Below are 21,604 nucleotides of genomic sequence, written 5' to 3' on the forward strand. Positions count from 1 at the left end.
CTCAGAATCCTGCATTTATAGCAACCCTTACTCCCACCATAGATAAACTTCTCTCTTTTAATACGCTAGTCTAAGTAGTTGTCCTGGGTTCAGCAGTAGCAGTCATTTTTCTCCTTCTTGGTAGCTGGTGCAGTGCAATGTTTTGATTTTCGGCCTGGGAACAGAGCTGATAACAAGGATGTTTTGGTTTGGCCAAGGACTTTGTGAGCCTCATGCTCTGCCAGGGAGGAGGGGAAGCCGGGAGGAAGCAGAGACAGGACACCTGACCCAAACTGACCAAAGAGGTATTCCATACCACAGCACATCATGCCCAGGAGGTAGCGGAGAGTTACCCGGAAGGGCTGGTGGACTGCAGGGTTGGAGGAGGTATCGGTCAGAGCTTGGTTGGGCTGGGGGGGGGGAGTTATCAGTCGGCTGGTGGTGAGATGATGTATTCTCTTCCCTTGTTATTTCCTTTATCATTATTATTCTTGGTGGTAGCAGTAGTGATTTGTGTTATACCTTAGTTACTAAACTGTTCTTATCTCAACCCGTGGGAGTTGCATTCTTTTCGATTCTCTTCTCCGTCCCTCTGGGAGTAGGGGGAGGTCAAGAAGAGGGAGGGCGGGGAGTGAGTGATGTAGCTCTGCCTGGGTTTAAACCACGACAGTAGTCTTGATTTAGTGCAAAACAAATGAAGAATCAATGGCTTGTCTAGAGCAGCTGCCCTTTTTCTTATTAAAAGACTTCCAGATTTTCACACTCCTCACCTTTGTATCACATATTTTTGGCAAGAAATCTTTTTATTCTAGCCCCAGCCAACTCACCTCAGTCCATGCTACTTAGTACACATTTTTAAAAGTTTTTCAGTTTTTGCAATATGGCATATAGCATCCATCATAAAAGTGATGCAGGATGATGCAGGCAGGGTGGTGAAGCCACAGCCTCACTACAGTGATAGAACACAGCGTTTGATAGAAAACAGAGCACTTTGGAGTACATTACCAGAAAGACCATAGCAACAAGAATAAAATACTATTGTAGACAGAACCTAAAGCGCAAGCATCCTTCCTTCACCTTCTCCTAATCTTTATTCCCAGCTGAGTTTATCCAGAATCTCTGAGGGACACTGTCCTGCTAAAGATGAATTTCCTACAGTATTACAGTCTCTGTGTTACGAATGCTTCCTGTCACCAGTTTAACGTCACCTTTCACCATTCTTTTTTCTTATTTGTTTGTTCCTCATCTTTCTCAAAAAGAGGAGAAACTGAGAGAATGAACTGAACATAGCTGCTTTTTTTCCTGTTTAGCTCTAAACAAAATGGCAAGGAAAACATGATGACAAGGAAAGACCGCATTTTTCAGTGATTACCACCATACTGCACCACTAAGACATCTTTGTTCTAATAATACCAAAAAGTGCCTGACCATGGAAATGCTACACAAATCTTGTACTCAAGGATAATTCATTGTTTAAGTAAACAAGTTAAGCACAAAGAGATGTAGATCTGTGTGAGATATGAGTCCAAAGCAAAATATGGAGAATACTTAGAGAACTATGACTTTATTTTTATTGCTTTCTACAGTCTAATTTCTTTAAATCAATAACAGAAAAAGAGCTACTTGAAAATATCAAGTCTTTCAAAAAATTAATGTAAGAACCTTTTTATACTTTTATTGCCCTTTGTATTTAACTACTTGCATGAATCTCACAGGGTTTGTTTGCATTTGTAGTACCCCTGGATCTATACTGATACATTTGACTTTGATCAGTCTAAAAGAGGAAGCTATGCAGTGGCAGGAAATCATGTATTTTACAAAAATAGTCTGCCAATGTATAGCTGCAGGGTGCAGTGCAACTCAATTATAAAGACTTAAATATAGGGTGCAGTCATTATCAGATGTGCTCAACAGATTGTTACTGTTTTTTTAAATTAAAGTTATATGAGAAATTTTAATTGACAGATGCATTTTAAAAAGGTGGGGAGTTAGCTGCAAGACTCATGGGAAATAGGTGGTTTTATAGGGTCACTGGATTCCAAAAGATTGAACCCTTTTATGACCATATGACTTTGATATAGAAGAATGTTTTCTAAATCATAAGAAGGCCTTTGCTCTCACTATCTACTGTTTCTTCAGTCATAGCAAGGGTTATGGGCCTAAAGAGAGAAAAATGCAAAGGATGTAGTCTGAGTCAGATACAATGTCAGGACGAAGAAACCAATGTCTGCATCAGACCAAGAACAAGATGAAAAGTCTTTTAGGATTAAATAGATATCAATCCAGAGTCAAGAACAGGAAAATCAAAAGTCAAGACAGGGTCATACATTCACTTTTACTAGCTGGTGGCAATTTTTACTTTTACTCTTATAATGTAGCTCCTGATCAGGCTTCTGCAAACCCAGAGCTGGTCTTGCTTTTCAGGCCTGTGGCTGTCAAGAAAACTCCTACTGATGATACTGATAGTAGCCACAAACCAGTCACAGAGAAAAAGCATTCTATGAGGATCACCAATTGATGTGAACTACATTTCTTTGTTTTATTTTGTGTTGCCCACACTGTATTTTCCTTGGACTACCTGTCACTATGGCACGACAGGGAGTGCTCTCTCCAACCAGGAAACAATACCTCTGAGGCACTCAGCCTTCACAGTGCACTGCAGAGTGTTCTCTCATTCAGCCAAGATATCACCCAGAAGCTTCTCTATGTGAAGAACTGTGAATCAGCCACTCAGCATGAGTCAAATTTCCCTCATTCACAGAGCCCTTCATCAGAATTTCCATGAGACAAACAGAACAAAGATCTTTCAAATTTATACTTTGAAAGCCTTTTACATTTGTAATATGATGGCATCACTCTAGCAACGACCTGATCCCCAGAGGACACCTGTGTACTTATTGTAAACAGAAATCACACACGACTGGAATATTTGGAACTTTTCCCAAAATCTACACCTACAGTTGTAAATTGCTGCCTGACAAATTATAGGAAGACTAGAAAACTGTGCAAGATGAAGGTTAAAAAAATCTGAAGGAGGCCTATAAAGTCAGCAATGGCAGTCCGAGGCAGGTGAAGAAGTAAAGCACTCTTGCCTCTAAAACAAAGTGTTTCAGAAGTCATCACCTGAGGGATGGTAATACCTTCTCTCTCAGAAGATGGGTGAAAAGGAAAGAGCTGGAAGGAAGGAAAAATGTGTAGCTTATGCCTCTAGGGATATCACAACAGAGTGCAAAGGCTAGGTAATTGACACTTTACAGGTGACCATGGGTATGGATCTAGCCCAAGAAAACATTAGCAATGCCTCTTCCCCAGTGTGCCTAGACTCGTCACATGGCTAGGCAGAGCAGATGCCTGTAAAGGCAGATCTCCAGTCCCACCCTTACAGTAGTGCTTTAACCAGGATGCTTTTAACAGCAAAACCAGAACTGCATTTATGTTATCTGTAAATTACTCCAGGAAACCTGACAAAAGCCACTGTCTAGAGGGGATGTATTTAATCTCTGCGGGTTCTGCAGTATTCCAGATGGCCCCAGTAGGTTATCTATGAAAATATTTTCTTAACTGTGATTTACAAATAACGTGATCTGGGTCTCCTAAAAGCTGCTGCCTTTCCTGTTCAAACTCTCTCTTGATTATTAGTCCCTCATGTAGCAGACTGTCCCTGGGGTGCTCCTGGATATACCATAGATTCCAGGGCTTACCTATAACTGGAATAACCTGACTCAATAATCAATAAATTTTGCTTGCAGGCACTATCAGTAAGTAGTTTTTACACTCAGAAACAGAAAAGTATTTATGTGTTTCGTAGTTTGCATCTGAGTTTGGGCTCAGTGCATGCTAGGAGTGTCTATAACTCTATCAGTACTTTTTCTCCTTCACTGTAGCCATGGCAGGATAAAATTATCAAATTAACATAAATTATATATCCTAAGAAAAACATCTTTAAAGAAAAATGTCATATATGTGGGAGATATTGTAAGGAAAGTACATGCTGGAGCATTGGGATCTGGCTCTGGGATGTGAAGAGTCATGCCGAAGTGGGAATTGACTGTAGGAATTAGAATCATAGAATCATAGAATAGTTAGGGTTGGAAAGGACCTTAACATCATCTAGTTACAACCCCCCTGCCACAGGCAGGGACACCTCACACTAAACCATGTCATCCAGGGCTCTGTCCAACCTGGCCTTGAACACCGCCACGGATGGAGAATTCACAGCTTCCTTGGGCAGCCCATTCCAGTGCCTCACCACCCGTACAATAAAGAACTTCTTCCTTATATCCAATCTAAACTTCCCCTGTTGAAGTTTTTACCCGCTAACCCTTGTCCTATCACTACAGTCCCTAATGAAGAGTCCCTCCCCAGCATCCTTATAGCCCCCCTTCAGATACTGGAAGGCTGCTATGAGGTCTCCACACAGCCTTCTCTTCTCCAGGCTGAACAGACCCAGCCTGTCTTCATATGGGAGGTGCTCCAGCCCCATGATCATCCTCATGGCCCTCCTCTGGAGTTGTGACAGCAGTTCTATGTCCTTTTTATGTTGAGGACACTTCTGTTGGTGAACACTTGTACTTCACCTTTAGTCTGAACTCACTGGCACTGAAAGCTGTTCTCGTATCCGTTGTACTTGGGCAGGAGCAGAAGCTGAAGCATGAACCTTCAAAGTGTGATGTTTAGCATTTACATCTGATGTTTTCTTACCAGCACAGGCCCAGCATATAACTAAGGGGTTGGTGTGTGTCCTTGGGTAGTATGTTGTGAAAGGGGTCTTAACAAAAGGTTTCTGAATCCCTCATTGTCCCACAAATAAATTGTGAATGCAAACAGTTCTCTTTATAACAATGTCAAACCAGACAAACAAGAAGGGTTAGATGATCTTGAGTCAACTGCAGGCACACGTGTAGGAGAAACGTGGTTATCATACTGGGACTATGGCATCATGACAACAGAGGATAATCAGAGGACAGCACCAGAAATAGTCATAGGTGCCCTCATGTACCCCTGTTCTTACGTGGAAGGAACAGAGGGGACACCTGTCTTTGGAGTTTGATATTAAAACTACAAAGCATGGAGGTAATGTGATCATAATAATGGTACAATATGAACCATCCCTAAAGGGCGGAATCATTCCCCTTTTGGTCATAATAATCATCTTCCATCTTGAATGTTCTGGTACTGTCCTAAATGCCTCATGTGGCAACAACACAGATATACCAGCCATTATACTTACATATCATGCTACTAGTTACAATGACTTGTCATCAGCAGCTTGTGACACAGTTGTGGCTTGTTAGCATACCGCCTGTGCTACAGCTTGATAAGAGCTTGGCATAATTCACTTCCAGAAGGCAGGATCTATATGGTGAGCTAAGCTGGGGCACCAACAGTGCCAATGGTACAGCCATCATGACAGCGTATTAAAAGCAGTTCAGCACAGTTGTGCCTAAAGCCATCCATCACAACCCTGAGATGATCTCATTACCCAGTATCAAGTTGTTAGCAGGCTTAAGAAAACAAGGAGCACTGGTGGGAGAGAACCTCAGTGCAGAGGTGCACAGTAGATCAGTATTATGAACAGTACAGATAGGCCAATGGCAGTTTTACAGAGCTTGTGAGATGGGGGTAATGACTAGATAAAATGAGGGCCTTTGTACAAAACTGTATGATCTACCACCTGGAAATACTACAGCTGAGGGAATTCTCATTAAGTGTTTGACAAAAAAGTCCTGGTAAATTTTACAGATTAGTAAGGGCGTAAGCTAATACTGTTTTAAAATAATATTGTAGACTTCTTACAGAACTGATGTGTTCTCCAACAAATTCTTCAGTAATCTATCTTTGAAAGTGTCTGAAAATGCATGCCCTTAATTCAGGGGTTTGCATGTAATGGAGACACTGTTTATTCCTTGGAAAGTTTGTTAAACAGACAGAAATTCTTGTCTGTGCTTTAGAGTGACCAGAAACTGAAGATGAAAGACAAAACAGTCACAGCATCTTTCTGACTGTTTCTCTAATAGAGTGATAATAGCATAAGAAATCACAACAAATTCCAGGCTTAAAATATAGTAGCATGTGAGCTGCAAAAAAAGTTAACCAAAGGCTAAAATGAAGATTTGAGAAAGGAGAAAAGAAAGAAACTCAGATTTGCCTGAAATTCAGAGGTTCCTTCCTGCAATACAGCATTTGCAAGAGACCATTTGTCTGTGTCTGCCAAAGGAAAAGATTCCTTAGAATTGAGTGTCTAGGGCCCTCAGCCTCACTTTTGATGGCTGTAGCTCAACAAGAGACATCCACCAACCGCCCAGTTCTTGCAGATGGTACCTTCACATACTGTTTTATCTCTAAAGGTCTGCCACTCACAAAAGTTTAGTGACAAAGTCAAAATTTATTCAGCAAAGCAATCTTCTCCAAGATTTCTCTTCTCCCTATCTTTCTTTCATCTATTATACACTAGAAATGCAAGTCTTCTTTGAATCACCACTTGCACCAGTCTTGTCTTTGGGAATTAGACATTGAAATACAACTATAAAATGACATTATTCAAGAGTTCTTTGCTATTCAGAGAATTTCCTTGGTAACCAGACCATTGTTAAGGTTTTCATAATTGAACTGCAAGAACTATTAATCTTTCCTAAATTCCACTGAGCCCATGATTTCAGAATATTTTAGCTTTGGATAAAGATGACACAAAAAATCCCATTTCATTTTTAGTATAGTAGGCCATTCCAGTACCAAATTCCTTGTCTAAATCTTTTATCTCTTAATATTAAGAGGGAAGAAGTTTCCATAACCCCTTTTTGCCTGTGAAAATGTTTCCCTTTCTTCAGTTGTAGGACTTTTTTCCCTCAAAATTATTTCAAAACTAAACACAAAAAACCTAAACCCCCAAACCCAAAATCACCACAACAAACACCAACTCCCTCCCCTGCCATGCCCCAAAACCAAAGTAATCTAAAGAGGGCTTGATGAGGTTCTCAAAATTTACAGAAAAAGAAAAAGTGGCTTATTTTTGGCTTTTTGAAAATCTTGAAATCATAAATAATTTTCTTGTTACATAAAATCTCCTAATAATCACATGATTCCTGTTATGTTGGTTTTGTATTTAGCTCACAAAGTAGGACAGAGATGACAGAGAATATCCTGCAGATGAACTTCTAAACCACTATCCTGTGGCTACCCCTTTGTTTTAATGTATACTTGACCTTATTTGTGTTAGTCATTATGGAGATCATTTTGCCCAACCTGTCTACATTTTTTTGCCCAGTACTGTCATCACTGTTGACATACTTCACATGTGCTCTCAGTTTTTGCTTTTCATCCTCCAGTGTCAAGGGGAATGATGTCATCAACAAGACAGCTGTCACTTCCCATCTGGAATTCATAAATGGGTAATATTCTATTTCCACAAAAATAGTTCAGTGTTGCCTGATTGCTTGTGTTGGTGTGAAAGTCAGAGTGTTTTGCCTCCACACACGTTCCACTGGGCTTCTGATGATTTCCATAGTGTCAGCCCTGTGAAACATCCTTCTCCAACCCCGTCTACAGGAAATATATACTTCAGTGATTTACCAGCTTCTTTGTGTTTGGATGAAGTGCAGATAGACTGGTCTGCATTACTATTAAAATAATGATGATGGCTATGTGTTTGAGTCTTTTGCATTTTTCTTGGCTCTCAGACCACTGGGAAGGGCGCAGTTCTAAAGCAAGATAATGATTGCCCAGCCTGTACTAGCAATGGCTGGGGCAGACCACCTTTGTTTTACTCCAAAATTTGCAGAGTTTTTTTGTTTTTTTTTTTTTTTGGGGGGGGGGCGGGGGGTAATGCAGTTTTTGTCATATTTTTGTTGCCATCAACAGTGTTTGAAAGTGGATGGGGAAATTGTATCAACAGCTTGGGGATAGTGCGTATATTTAGTATCTTTGAGACTACCTGTGAAGTTAAGACTACATGCAAGAACAGGCACAAGTTGGCTTTTCTGACAGTCTTGCATTTCAGTGTTCTGTTCCTAGTGGAAACATGCAGCTCTCAAAATCATCGTGAAAAAAATAACATTGTTTGCTAACATTATCCACAACCTCAATAAACAGGGCAAAATTCAACAATTTGTAAGACCATATTAGACCACATTAGTCAGTTGCAATGAGTGGCAGCTCTTCTAAGACAAGGAAAAATCCAGCTGGTAGAACAAGGTGAGAAAAATCTTATGCTGTCATTGCCTTTTGCAATCACATCTTTCAAAAACAAGACTTCCACACAGAAAATTGTAAAGTGCTAAAATAAAGAGGGTAGTTTGTATAAATATATATGTAAGAATTACAAGAATAGTAAAATCTTAAATAAGACCCCAGAGAAATACAGTGCATAGTACAACTATAATTTTAAACAGATGAGGAACTACTCCATTTTTAAAAGCTGTGTTGAATCAGAGCCTGAGTTATTATGTGAATTCAATGGAAAAGTACTCAATTTTTGGAAAGCTTTGAACAAACATAGACACAGTTCATAAGCTGCCTCACTTAGGTGTTAAAAATTGTTCTTCCACATCTGTGTTTCTCCCAAAGGAAAGAGCAAAGTCAATAGCTTTCTTGTACATTCTTTCTCCCAAACGACTGACACAACAGAGGAGGATTTTAATGGATATAACACTTATTTCACTTTTTTTTTATCTCCCTAAATGAGCCGCTAAATTTGGTATAAAATGACCTATCCCTTTTCCCTGTGTTTGTAACGCTTGTTTATTGCCAAACTGTCTGCCCTTGAACAACACTATTTCATGCATGAAAAAAAAAAGTAAATCAGAGGCAGCAGCAGTGAGATTCCACAGAGGTCTCCACCAAAATCCTGTAATATTGACATAAACGAACAATTTACATGGACAGAGGCATAATATGTTCTCCAGACCAGCTGCAACTATGTTTTTTTTCTTTTCTTCTTTTTTCTTTTCGCTGTTTTTTTTTTTTTTAATGAGGCGTTTCTGCTCATCATCAGGCTAATTTCAAACATTTCAGAAAATATCAGATTATAAAAAGCTTAAGTTACTTCTGACTTGAAGAAAATTAATAGCTGCAGCTGAGTCCACATCTAGATGAAGATAATAGCTTATGTCTTCAAAAGTTTCAGCACCAGTCTAGGTAACCTGATTTAAAATGAAACTTTGCACCCAGTATTCCTTTGCATTCAAGGGAAGCTGTGGTAAAGGATTTGCTGACTGGCATTTCTCATGTCTTAAGGCCCCATTATGTTTCATAACCCAGATTCAGCCAACGAGACATAAGGAAAGCATCTCAAATGTCTGGGAAAGTTATCTTTTCTCACTGGCTGCTCAAAATGATTTTCACTCTGTTGCCGTTGGGAAAATAAGGAAGAGAAGCCTTCACTCTTTGAACTATTTAAAGAAATATAAAGAAGAATAATTTTAAATGGTGCATTATATGATTTTAACACTTACAGAAATTTTATTAGTTGCAATACCATTATATATGTGTATATATGTCTGTATACATACATACTCATTGTACTCATTCTCCATATATATGCGTGTGTATATATATATATATATGGGCTTCAGCCTCATTTCAAGAGAATATGGAAACATACCATTACTACCATAATATAAGCAGACATGGATATATGTCATAAAAGCTTACATGTTCAAAAGGTAAAAATTATTTCTGTACCATAACTCACCCTGCAAACATGCAACAACTTAATCTGTCTCTTCTTCAGAATACTGCCTAGAAGCATCACAGACTCCCAATCAGATGGCACAAATATTCCAGAAGAAGATACTCTGCTTTTTACCAGAAAATTTATAACATGTTGAGCTTTACAAGAGCTTTCACAAGAGAATTAAGTATTTTTATTTTAAGCAACTGCTGAATCTTCTCTGTTTACAGTCCTCTTTCACTAACGGTGTAAGACACCCAACCAGTTAAATACCAGCCACAGGTCTCTTTACAAGTGCTAAGGAAACTAATTAAACCTAATGAAAGCAATCAATCTGTAAGTGTAAGAATGTTTTCTTTTTCCATTTCTGAGTATAGGTATAATGTTACCAAACCTTGGTGGTGGCAAGGCACTCAAACATTGTGCTAATAAATTAAACAAGGCGTGAGCTGTACATGAAAAAAACTTCAGTGCTGATTCCAAGTCAATACCACAGACCTGCTAATTTTCTATTTCGAGCATAAAAGCTTACTATTTCTTCTTAAACTTTTATTACAAGGTAAGAAATCAGTACTATGTAAGGGTTAAATCTTTTCACTTGACTACAATGCTTCTAAGATTAAATTATGTTAATTTAACACAAAAAGTTAGCCATTGAAATAAAGCAATATATCCTAGTATTTTTTTAAGAGTTTAGGGCTGGATTTTCAAATACTATATTTGAGGTCTACTATTACATTGTTGAGGTGGGAAAAATGCTGGTGTGGAACTTTGTATCCTGCTCAGCATGGCAATCATAGAATCACAGAATCGTTAGGGTTGGAAAGGACCTTAAGATCATCAAGTCCCAAGCCCCCTGCCGTGGGCAAGGACACCTTATGCTTAATCATATCACCCAAGGCCTCGTCCAACCTGGTCTTGAACACTGCCAGGGATGGAGCATTCACAACCTCCCTGGGCAACCTATTCCAGTGCCTCACCTCCCTAACAGGAAAGAATTTCCTTCTTATATCCAACCTAAACTTCCCCTGTTGAAGTTTTAACCCATTACCCCTTGTCCTGTCAATACAGTCCCTAATGAAGAGTCCCTCTCCAGCATCCATATAGGCCCCCTTCAGATGCCGGAAGGCTGCTACGTGGTCTCCACACAACCTTCTCTTCTCCAGGCTGAACAGCCCCAGCTTCCTCAGCCTGTCTTCATACGGGAGGTGCTCCAGTCCCCTGATCATCCTCGTGCCCCTCCTCTGGACTTGTTCCAACAGTTCCATGTTCTTTTTATGTTGAGGACACCAGAACTGCACACAATACTCCAGGTGAGGTCTCACAAGAGCAGAGTAGAGGGGCAGGATCACCTCCTTCAACCTGCTGGTCAAACTCCTTTTGATGCAGCCCAGGATACGGTTGGCTTTCTGGGCTGCAAATGCACACTGAAGCCGGCTCATGTTAAGTTTCTCATTGACCAGCACCCCCACGTCCTTCTCCACAGGGCTGCTCTGAATCTCTTCTCTGCCCAACCTGTAGCTGTGCCTGGTATTGCTCCGACCCAGGTGTAGGACCTTGAACTTGTCATGGATAAACTTCATGAGGTTGGCATCAGCCCACCTCACAAGAGTGTCAAGGTCCCTCTGGATGGCATTCCTTCCCTCCAGAGTATCAACCGAACCACACAGCTTGGTGTCATCGGCAAACTTGCTGAGGGCGCACTCAATCCCACTGTCCATGTCAGCGATGAAGATGTTGAACAAGACCGGTCCCAACACCGATCCCTGAGGGACACCACTCATTACTGGTCTCCAGCCGGACATTGAGCCATTGACCACAACTCTTTGCGTGTGGCCACTCAGCCAGTTCTTTATCCACCAAGTGGTCCATCCATCAAATTGATGTCGCTCCAATTTAGAGACAAGGATGTTGTGTAGGACAGTGTCGAACGCTTTACACAAGTCCAGGTAGATGACATTAACTGCTCTACCCCTGTCCATCAGTTCTGTAACCCCATCATAGAAGACCACCAAATTGGTGAGGCAGGTTTTCCCCTTAGTGAAGCCATGCTGGCTGTCACCAAGTACCTTGTTGATTTTCATGTGCCTTAGCAGGCCTTCCAGGAGAATCTGGTCCAAGATTTTGCCAGGCACAGAGGTGAGACTGACTGGTCTGTAATTCCCCGGGTCATCCATTTTTCCCTTCTTGAAAATGGGGGTTATATTTCCCATTTCCAGTCATCGGGAACTTCACCTGACTGCCATGATTTCTCAAATATGATGTCCAGCAGCTTCGCAAATTCATTCACCAGCTCCTTCAGGACCCGCGGATGGATCTCATCAGGACCCATGGATTTGTGCACGTTCAGATTTTTAAGATGGTCTCAAACCAGTTCCTCTCCTACAGTGGGCGCAAGGTCTTCATTCTCACAGTCCCTGTATCTGCCTTCCAAGACTTGGGTGGTGCAGTCAGAGCCTTTGCCAGTGAAGACCGAGGCAAAGAAGTCATTCAGAACCTCAGCCTTCTCCAAATCCTGTGTAGCCAGTTCTCCCGAGAGCTTCCTGAGGGGGCCTACATTCTCCCTAGTCTGTTTTTTATTTGCTATGTACCTGTAGATTCTCTTCCTGTTATCTTTAATACCTCTAGCTAAGTTTAATTCTAAGTGGGCCTTAGCTTTCCTAACCTGGTCCCTAGCTTCTCGGACAACATCCCTGTACTGTTCCCAGGCCACCTGTCTTTGCTTCCACTTATTAAAAGCCTCTTTTTTCAATTGAATTTTCCTCAGCAGCTCCTTATCCATCCAAGGAGGTCTCCTGGCCCTCCTGCTGCACTTCCTTCTGGTTGGGATGCAACACTCCTGAGCTTGTAGCAGGTGATCCTTTAATATCAACCAACAGTCTTGGGCCCCTCTGCCCTCTAGGGCTGTATCCCATGGAACCTTCCGAAGCATGTTCCTGAAGAGGCCAAAGTCTGCTCTTTTGAAGTCTAGGGCAGTGAGCTTGCACTCTTGCAATGTGACCCTCTTCTGCATTTATAGAACTGTAAGGGCAGTTTTAGGAGCTCCTATTATCTCAATAGGGAAAAAATTATACAACCTTTCTTAACAGACTTGAAAATACTATGGACTTTAAAAACATTTATCTTTTCTAACTAACTAAAGTTGTTGGATACCTTTTGGTTTAAAAAAAAAAAAAGAAAAAATTTCATTCGGTTTCATTTTAAGTTACAAAAATTTTAAATTTAATTTTTAATGAAAAAAACATTCCCTGATTTGATTCACTGTAGTTCTCATATGAAACAGGAAACCTTTCCATAAGTTTCATTCCTCAGTCTCAAAAAAACATCCATCTTCAGAATAAAAAATTCCATATCAGGAAAATTTAGCATCTGTGCTGCCTGATGTTTTTTGCTGGTTCAACACATCTTAATGTGTGCTGGTGACTGTGATGGAAAATTGGAACTTCAGATTAACACTGCTCCAAGGAATGTCACAGAGTGGATACCACAGTAAAAAACCAGCAGGAGAACAGATGGAGAGAAAATTGTGAAAATTTTAAAATGTGACAATGGCTCAGCACATTCCTCTGAAGATCAGACAGCAATGGGGCAGGTGCTCCATTATAATTCATGGAATGTGGTTTTTGGGGGTACACTTTTAGTCTGACCTTACATCATGAGGTGCAGTATAAGAACTCAGACTCTAGAGAAATGTTAACTACAGAACAGTTTGGTAAAGACAGTCCATTGACTAGATTTCATCCTTAATGTTCAGGCTCTTCTGTCTTTAGAGATTTATTTAGAGATTTCAAAATCTTTCTCTTTGCTTATTCTAATTGATTCTATACTGTTGACTAAAATTGCTAAATGCTGTTCATTAGAAAATATAACAAACACTATAGCATCATTACAGAAAGTAGGTGCCTCTTTTGTAAAGAATTGTGCATTTTTAAAGGACTGTGCATTCCTAATCCTGTAGAAATGAAGAATGGAAGCAGTAAATGCTGTGAGATACTTACAAGATTGTGTAAGCTATTGCACTGCTTCTAGACTACCAAGATCTTTAGCCACAGTTATTTACAGATAGTCCTTGTGTTCCTGTCAAAAGTATCCTGTGATTCTCTGGTTCTATTTTACTAGAAAACAATGGCACTCATGTTAATTATTGCAAATAACATACCAAATTTTCTGGAGTTGCATCTGGCAGTCACCCACTGCCAGGTTATAATATCTTACGGTGGTGACTTCTTTGGTCATCAAAGAAATGCCAAAGACATGTATCTTATGCACAAGCACATTACAGTGTTTAGTTTCATAAAATTCAGTGAGCATAACTAATGTTTACAGTACACCAGGATTCTTTTAGCATTCTAAGAGCCAGAATTTAAGGCTCAAGTTATGTTTAAAGGCTCTACTAAAAATCTCTTGCGGCACTGGGACAAAAACTGAAATTAGTGGAAAACCATGTAATTCGGGTTAGCTGTTTATAACTGAATTGTATATAAATAAGCCAAATAAAAGTAAGATGAAATTATTTAAAAAAAAATAAATTGTAATTTTTACCTACTTCAGTGGTCTAGACATGAGTACTCACATGAGTGGATTAATAAATTCCTAGGATCTTTCTCATAATCCCAGATAAATAGTAAATAATAAATAAATTTTCTCAGTTATAGATTTGTATCTTCTCAAGCAGGAAAACAATGTAAATGGTACCCATCTGGGAAGAAGAAATTTGGAGGAACTGTTTTCGCAATGCTACTATTTCAGGTCCTATAGCTGCTTGGCTATGTCAGACACAAATAGTTATGTGGGGGAAGAAGGGCAAAAGAGACTCTTTACAGAAAGCAATCTTGTAATCAATCAATTATAGAGGAAGGAGAGCCACTAGGTAAGGACTTTGCTATGCTGTACACATAGGCCCAAACTCATCCCACCTACATGAAGGCATACAGCAGAGCTGGGGAGGTGGGATACTTTTTGCTGTAGGCTCCGTTTAAGGTCACTATAAGGCAACTTCCCCTGAGAGCAATTTGGCTCACCTCAAGTCTGCTTAAGGTGTCAGCTACTCTTCCTCAGAAGTCAGATAAGACAGACATGTCTAGAAGATGCTTAAAATTAAGTGGGATAAATCTAGTGTCTAAAATCACCTATATCTGATTTTTCAATATCTTTTTAGCTTTGCAACTGACAGCAATTAGCATCCAAAATTAACACATATGAGACCACAGTTCAGGATTTTATTTCACTGACTAAAGATAAATTCATAAAACTGACTCAACTGAGTAAATTTCAGACACTTCTCAGAGGAGTATTGTCAAAGAAACCATTTTTATTTATTACTGGAAGGAATCAAAGACTTAAGTCCTGTTAAGAGTGATAGAATGAACAGCCACATTCATATTAGTTTCATGCCTTTAAAAAAGAAAGAGATCAAAACATTTGAAATTCTAGTAGCTTGTCAGAAAAAAAATGTATCATTGGTTGGGTCACATATCCTGCTATCATTAAGCAGAATGTCATAGGCAGAACACTTTGAAACAGTAATAAACTGCTACTGCAATGCTTAGGAAACTGCGAAGAGAAAACAATGTTTCAGGACAAATGAGAATTAGAGATTATAATGGGCTTAATTCTCTCACATATAATTTACCAAAATTCTCGTCATAACATTACTAATCCAAAGGCTTTGTAAATAACTTGACATCTGGAAAAGCTAAACAACAAGAAGAAAGTGGTCTTTTCACTTTAATGCTCAGTGAAGTAATTATGGTTGAGATAAAGAAGAGTTCTCACTGACAGATAAGTCAAACAATTATGGCGAGTACGATAAGGTGAAAGAGGTCACTGAAACAAAGAACAGGAAAATGCACAGATAAATTCAGATTTGAGAGTCAATGAGGAAGAAAAGACAATTTATTAATTTAGAAAATTACTCCAGTAATGTTTTGAATATGTGTAGTTAAAACCTTTTTTATAAAATGAAAAAAAAAAAAAAAAGGCTGAGGAATATAGTGTATCTTGAATGAAATGGAACACCAAATGCAAGAACCTGCTGCACTATTGGTTAGATTTTTGACTCCTCTAACTAACTTAGAAATAACAAATTGCAGTAGAAATAAACAAGACCTTGAGACGACATCAAGTAAGAAGCTTTTCTAATTGGTTTTCTCTTCCCGACTAGTTCACTAGCAGAAATTGCAATGTGGAACAAAGATGGCATCATTAAACAACTTTACTTATTTGAAAGATTGTGATAATGCAATCGCACTGTGTGTTTTAAGACCTGGGAGGTGGTCCAAAATGTACTGAAGTCAAAAGAAATTTCTTCATTTACAACATTTGGTGTAATTCAGTCCCTGTCTGGTTTAGTAGCACAATTTTGAAGTATCTGGATTGCTTTACTGCAGATCAGTAGATCTGATTAACCATTGTTCCCCACCAAATTTAAGCATTGATGAAATTCATCCATTCCTAATATGCAGACATTCTGAATAGTCTATGGTTTCACAGGAAACAAAGGCAAGGGGAACCATTAGGTCACCTAATCTGACTTCAAGCCTATCAGAAAATTATACTTTATCTCAATAACCTACATATTTAATTGTAATGAATTCTTCAGTCCTCAAAAACCTGAGAAGTATGACAGTATAGAGAGAGATCAAGGTGTCCAACATCCATATGAAAGAAGAAAACTGATTATGTGTCAGCTAAAGAGATGTATCTGCTACTGAAGAAGAAAGTGAAAAGCAAAAGGCCCTTTCAGAATAATCTAGGACAAAACTCTTTCTCAAATACATATCTCAAAACAAATATGACCTAAGTGTGTAAGAAAATAAACCACTCAGACACCTGTGAGAATTCTCTGTACCAAATCAGTGACCTATCCAATATCCAGCTGCTACTTATTTCTGTAACTTCTGAAGGGGGGGGAAAGGAAAGAAAAAAATGAAAACTTGGCAGCAGGATAAAAATTCCTCCTTGAGTCTTATAGATAATCATGCAAAGTCCAAAAACCATTAGCTTTGATTGTAATCATTGGCTTAATACAGTTCTACACAGGCCTACAAAAAAACATGATCAGGGAATGCAAATCCTTCTCCCAGCTGTCACTCAGGCCAAAGATCTTCTTCAAACAGCTAGAGCTAAACATATTTTTCAGCAAGCCATCTAGTTTTGCCTTAGAAACACCTAAGGATCCCTCCCTGTTATTTTGTTATTCTACCAATCTATCACACATTTCATATCATAGGCTAGATAATAAATAAGTAATGTTAAATAGCCTTTTAGCAAAAGGTTGTATTCTGGGGCAATTCCAATGCAAACAACTCCTGTTGTGAATATCTTCCTAAGACCTACTGCACTGTTACATTTCAGTGAGGCAGAATTTAACTGAGCTCCTATGCACCCTTATTACTACCACATAATGTAAGCTTTTGAGCCAAAATATAGTGAGATTTAGTCAAATACCTTTGAGAGAGGTATTTCAGGCATGACTGAAAACCATTTGAAAGCTTTATCAGGACTACCTCTATATCTTCTTGTCGAGTTACGTTGCCAGCTTTTTTGTATAAATATCTGCAAGAAATATTTATAAAGGGGAAAACTCAGTTTCTCTTCCCTCAAATCTCTTACTAAAAAACTGTTAGATTTTACTTTTGAAACTGGCCTATTTAGACAAATAATCCACTGACCACCCAGGGTAATGAAGCCTGATGATAAGCAATCAGGGTTCTAAGAAATCAAGGTGGTCAGTTAAGAACAGGAGTGAGAGAAAAAATGTGACATCAAGTAGCAGTTAGCATGAGTTAAGCCTAGTCAGCATAGCTGGTAGGATTGCACTTTAACCAAATTTTTTGCTTTAGTCCACACTTGGGCTTCTTATACATCTCATTTCTCTATCTGGTCAATGGAGAGAAATAGATATTTCTATAGGAAGATTTGTCTCTTCCTACAATAAAAGTCTAAAATAGTTTACATAAAAAGTCTAAAATAGATTGAATAAATCACAATATACAGTGATCATTACCCTCTGCTTCCTATGAAGTGAAGCTGGGGTATTGAGCTCAAATGGTTATATCCACGATTTCAGCAACCAAAAGTTACATGAGATTACTCTCAACCTTACTGTTTTGGTAAGACTAATTTAATACCTACACACATACTCAACGTAATTGCATAAACATTGATTTCTTATGAAAACAGGTAAAAAATAGGAGGTAATAAATCAGTGCCAAGCAGTATTAATTTCTTCTCCTAAGTTCCATTGTTTGTTTATGGTCTCTGAGGCTGTATGGGCTAGAAATTCACAGAACTGAAACATTAGCCTGGATATTGTTGAATGTTACAGTACCTGAAGATAATTATAAAAATATTTGGAACCTGCAATCATTTGTTTCTGTATGAGGAACATTTACATGATGACAGCTTCTGTTGAACAGAATATACAATATTGTAGTTTGATAAATGTTTTGTTTGCATGTAATAACAAAAGACAACTGCAATTTACTGAATGTATTGGAGCTCTTGTGGGCCTTAATATTCTCTTCATAGCTACTTGCTCATTCATATTTTCAAGCCAGCCTCTTATTTGGGAAGTTGGAAATCCCGGCCTCAAAAAACTTGACACCATTTTAGGAATTAGTGGGAAGTAGGTGGAATTACACCTACTATGAGGCCAGGTCACACTGTAAATGTGATAAAAATTTTTTTAGTGTAAATGAGAATCAGATCTGAAGCGTTCTATTTCTAGATTTTTTTTTTTTTTTTTCTGGAGTTTTTCAAGGACACGTTACTTCTGGCATTTAAATCTCTTTAATGTTAGATTTCCCAGAACAGTGAGCTTTATCTCTTCAGGAAGCTGAAAACCTAGGACCTTTTCTTGAATATTATCCCAGGTGGTAGTGTTTATTTGTTAATTATTTCTTAGTTTATCCTGGTGTTTCCATATCACCTGTAACAAAATATCTTTTATTTTTTCTCTTCTCTCCAGTTTGTCACCAGCCACTTTCATTACTAGGGTTAAAAGCAGCAGTTGCCAGAGCTTCACCTCACCCAAAACTGACAAAGAAGAATGTCTGAATGGAAGTCTTCAGAGACAGGTACCTTCAGAAGGTGATTCATCTGCACTATCTTAGATACCTCTCTTAGGAAAAGATGAATAGACTTTTGACTAGAATTCTGTCAGTGAGAAGTTTCATATAAATATCTTTCAAAAGTGTTTTTAACAGAATATTTTTTATCTAAGGGAAATAAATTGCTTCTGTTCCTACTAGCTGATGTATCTGGCTGGCTATGAAAAGTGAGTTTGCTTATCTCACTCCAGCAACCTCTGTATTCAAATGCTACCACTGCCATTGGTTCGTGTTATCCCTACCACACTAGCACTCCTTAGAAAGATAAAGAATGGAGGAATAAACATCCTTATCATCATCTGGTGTTCCCTTCATGTCAAAGATGAAGAGCTTTGAATGGACAGTTATGGGAAACTACTGCTGTGTGAAATATATCTCTTAATTTTAGTCCCTTAAAAATAAATGATCTGTTTAAAACTAGTCATCCAAGATGCCTGTATGCTCACTGAAGGCACACTTGCACTTTGAGGATCATCCTTCCTGATCTGAGGCACCTGTTTTAAGACAAGTCTTCTTATATAGGCGATTCTCCTTATTGACTCAGCAGTGACCTAGACAGCTATGTTACAGTAGACACTTTGGTATCAAATATTTAAAGTTAATTCAGAGCAGTCACTGGCAAAATTTACTGTCCATTCCATGGATTTATAAAGACCCAGATAACAAGATTTACACTGAAGTAATATATTTCTGATAACATTGAAGTTATGGGAGTATGAGAATCATTGGGGCAGATGGTTAGATCTGGAGTATCTTGATGAGGTTAACTAGTGAGCTTCTGTCCTTGGGAATAGGGCTTCACACGTTTGCTGTGAGACTACTTGGAGGAAGGCTCTTCTTTAGTTTTAACTAGAGACAAATTTCCTCTTTTCTAGTTTTCATGTTCTCTTACTTGTTCAATTTTGCAGGCAAAATCCTTCTCTTAGAAACACACACACAAAAGATCTTCTTGTAGTTTCCTGAACTTTCAACCCCATGGCATTCTAAAGATTTATATTGACAAATCTGGCTCTCAAGGGTATTGCTTAGAGTTAAGGGCCAACATTTGTTTAAAAAGAGAAACAGAGTCTGCACAATTGTGAGTCTATCTGCTGACCCCAGCAGTCAGAACATTTATGAAAAATTAAACTACTGAGAGAGTTGGGGGAGCAGCAGAAATTAAGCAGTGAACCCTAAGATCAGGTACAGTATTAATGTGGGCCTGGTGTGCTAATTCCAGTGTTCGGTCATGAGCACTGACAGTAAATGTTCCCAGGCTTACAAAAACCAGCAAAGACTTGACAGATGTTCTGTGAATTCTCCCCAAACAGTGTGACCAGAAAACACTATCCAAGGGCAAACAGGCAGCTCTCCAAGTAGTGCTTACTGCTTCATGATAGGATCTATGTTCAGAACAAATGCCTTGACACAGAGACAGCAGATATTCATCCAATTCATCCATTGTGGAGAGCAGGCCAAGAAGAGACCAGCTACCTGGCCATAGTGATTGGTTGTGATTGGCAATGTACAAGGGGTCACCTTTTGTTTGTGGGGCTTTGTTTTCACTAGCTATTACTAGGCTCCAGGATCAGTTCACACTGGACTGGAACTGCCCAAGCTGCTCACCTTGTGTGACAAGAATGAAGGCTAGCAAAAGAGTGGAGAAGCTCTGCGGTGGTTGAGAGGGGCAAGACTTGAAGGAAGAGCTGTTTCCCAGCTTCTTCATACTTTTTTCACCTGGAAACAGAGTGATGAATACAGCACACAGTTGACAGAAATTCCAAGAAAGCGAAACCACTTGATTTCATAGAGCCTGAAGTCCCATTCCTCACAATAATGTTTTCCAGGTTTCCTTCCACAATATCTCATATGGACCTCCTCTAAATGGCTTAACACTGCACAAGAGAGTGCAACTTATTACTACGTGAGTTTTCCAAGTAAAGTGAAATATATAAAATTATTTACAATATCATCTCTGCTAGCAGAAGGTCCCTGAATCATCAACTTTCATTTCAGATCTGTGCATAATTCCCAACCACAACTTAAATTTAACCAATCTCATAACTTCTTCAGTTTTCTTCTGCAGAGACAACCCAATGCATAAACATAAAGCACTTCCTCCTGCTTTTCCTCCTCAAGGGTATCTTTATCTGTGAGCAGATATTACATGCTCAGCTCTATGGAAAGTACCAGAATTAGATTTCTACAATATTTTTTATGACTGAATCTGCCTTTGCATTCTGAAAGTTCCTATGCTTTTATTTTTATTAGTATAATAGAAGCTTTTTGTGTTGACTGTGTTATTCTAATTTAATTCCCTAGTATAGACACTACTCCATAGTGTCAATCGGTGTCTAACTGAAGGCAATGATTTTTAATTCATTGCATGTGTTCTTTTAACTTGCGTGCATGTATTGTTAACTTTCCTTTTCGACTTTTTCTCAAGAGCAGAAATTAAATCATCAATGCTAGATGCATAAAATGTTTTTATATGGTTCTATGTTTCAGATTACTTTGCAAGTCAGAATTTCCAGTACATTGTACTAAACAACAGCCATGTATTTATCTTGACAAATGATGCAGGAAAAACTAATAACAATAAGGCATATAGACAGCCTTTCATCCAAAGATCCCAGGACACATGACAAACTTTACATGTTGATTATAGTCTACACTTAGTATTGTTCAAGCTTTTCATAGGTTTTAATGGGCATAAATGTAAATAGAAAACTATGCACAGATAATTTCAGTCACTGGTATGCAGCTAGGTCTGGGGTAGGAAGTGCAAACAAGAAAGCAATTCTTCCTCATAGTACAACACAGGACATGAGAAATATTGTGCGCAAACAATAGTGGGGCAGCAGCT

At 38.8% G+C, this 21,604-nt stretch overlaps 1 long non-coding RNA gene across 1 annotated transcript in view; it reads left to right on the forward strand.

Annotated features, from left to right (window-relative positions):
• The window catches only part of LOC134173921 (uncharacterized), a 66,202-nt gene extending 47,151 nt beyond the window's left edge, over positions 1 to 19,051 (forward strand). Inside the window, exon 3 of the long non-coding RNA XR_009968439.1 lies at positions 18,618 to 19,051. This is a non-coding gene — a long non-coding RNA (uncharacterized LOC134173921). The remainder of the gene's footprint in view (positions 1 to 18,617) is intronic.
• The last annotated feature ends 2,553 nt before the right edge of the window (positions 19,052 to 21,604 follow it).

Source organism: Pezoporus occidentalis, unplaced genomic scaffold (assembly GCF_034315485.1).
Source record: "Pezoporus occidentalis ecotype Australia unplaced genomic scaffold, CSIRO_AGI_Poc_V1 ctg57, whole genome shotgun sequence".
Classification (NCBI taxonomy): Eukaryota; Metazoa; Chordata; class Aves; order Psittaciformes; family Psittacidae; genus Pezoporus; species Pezoporus occidentalis.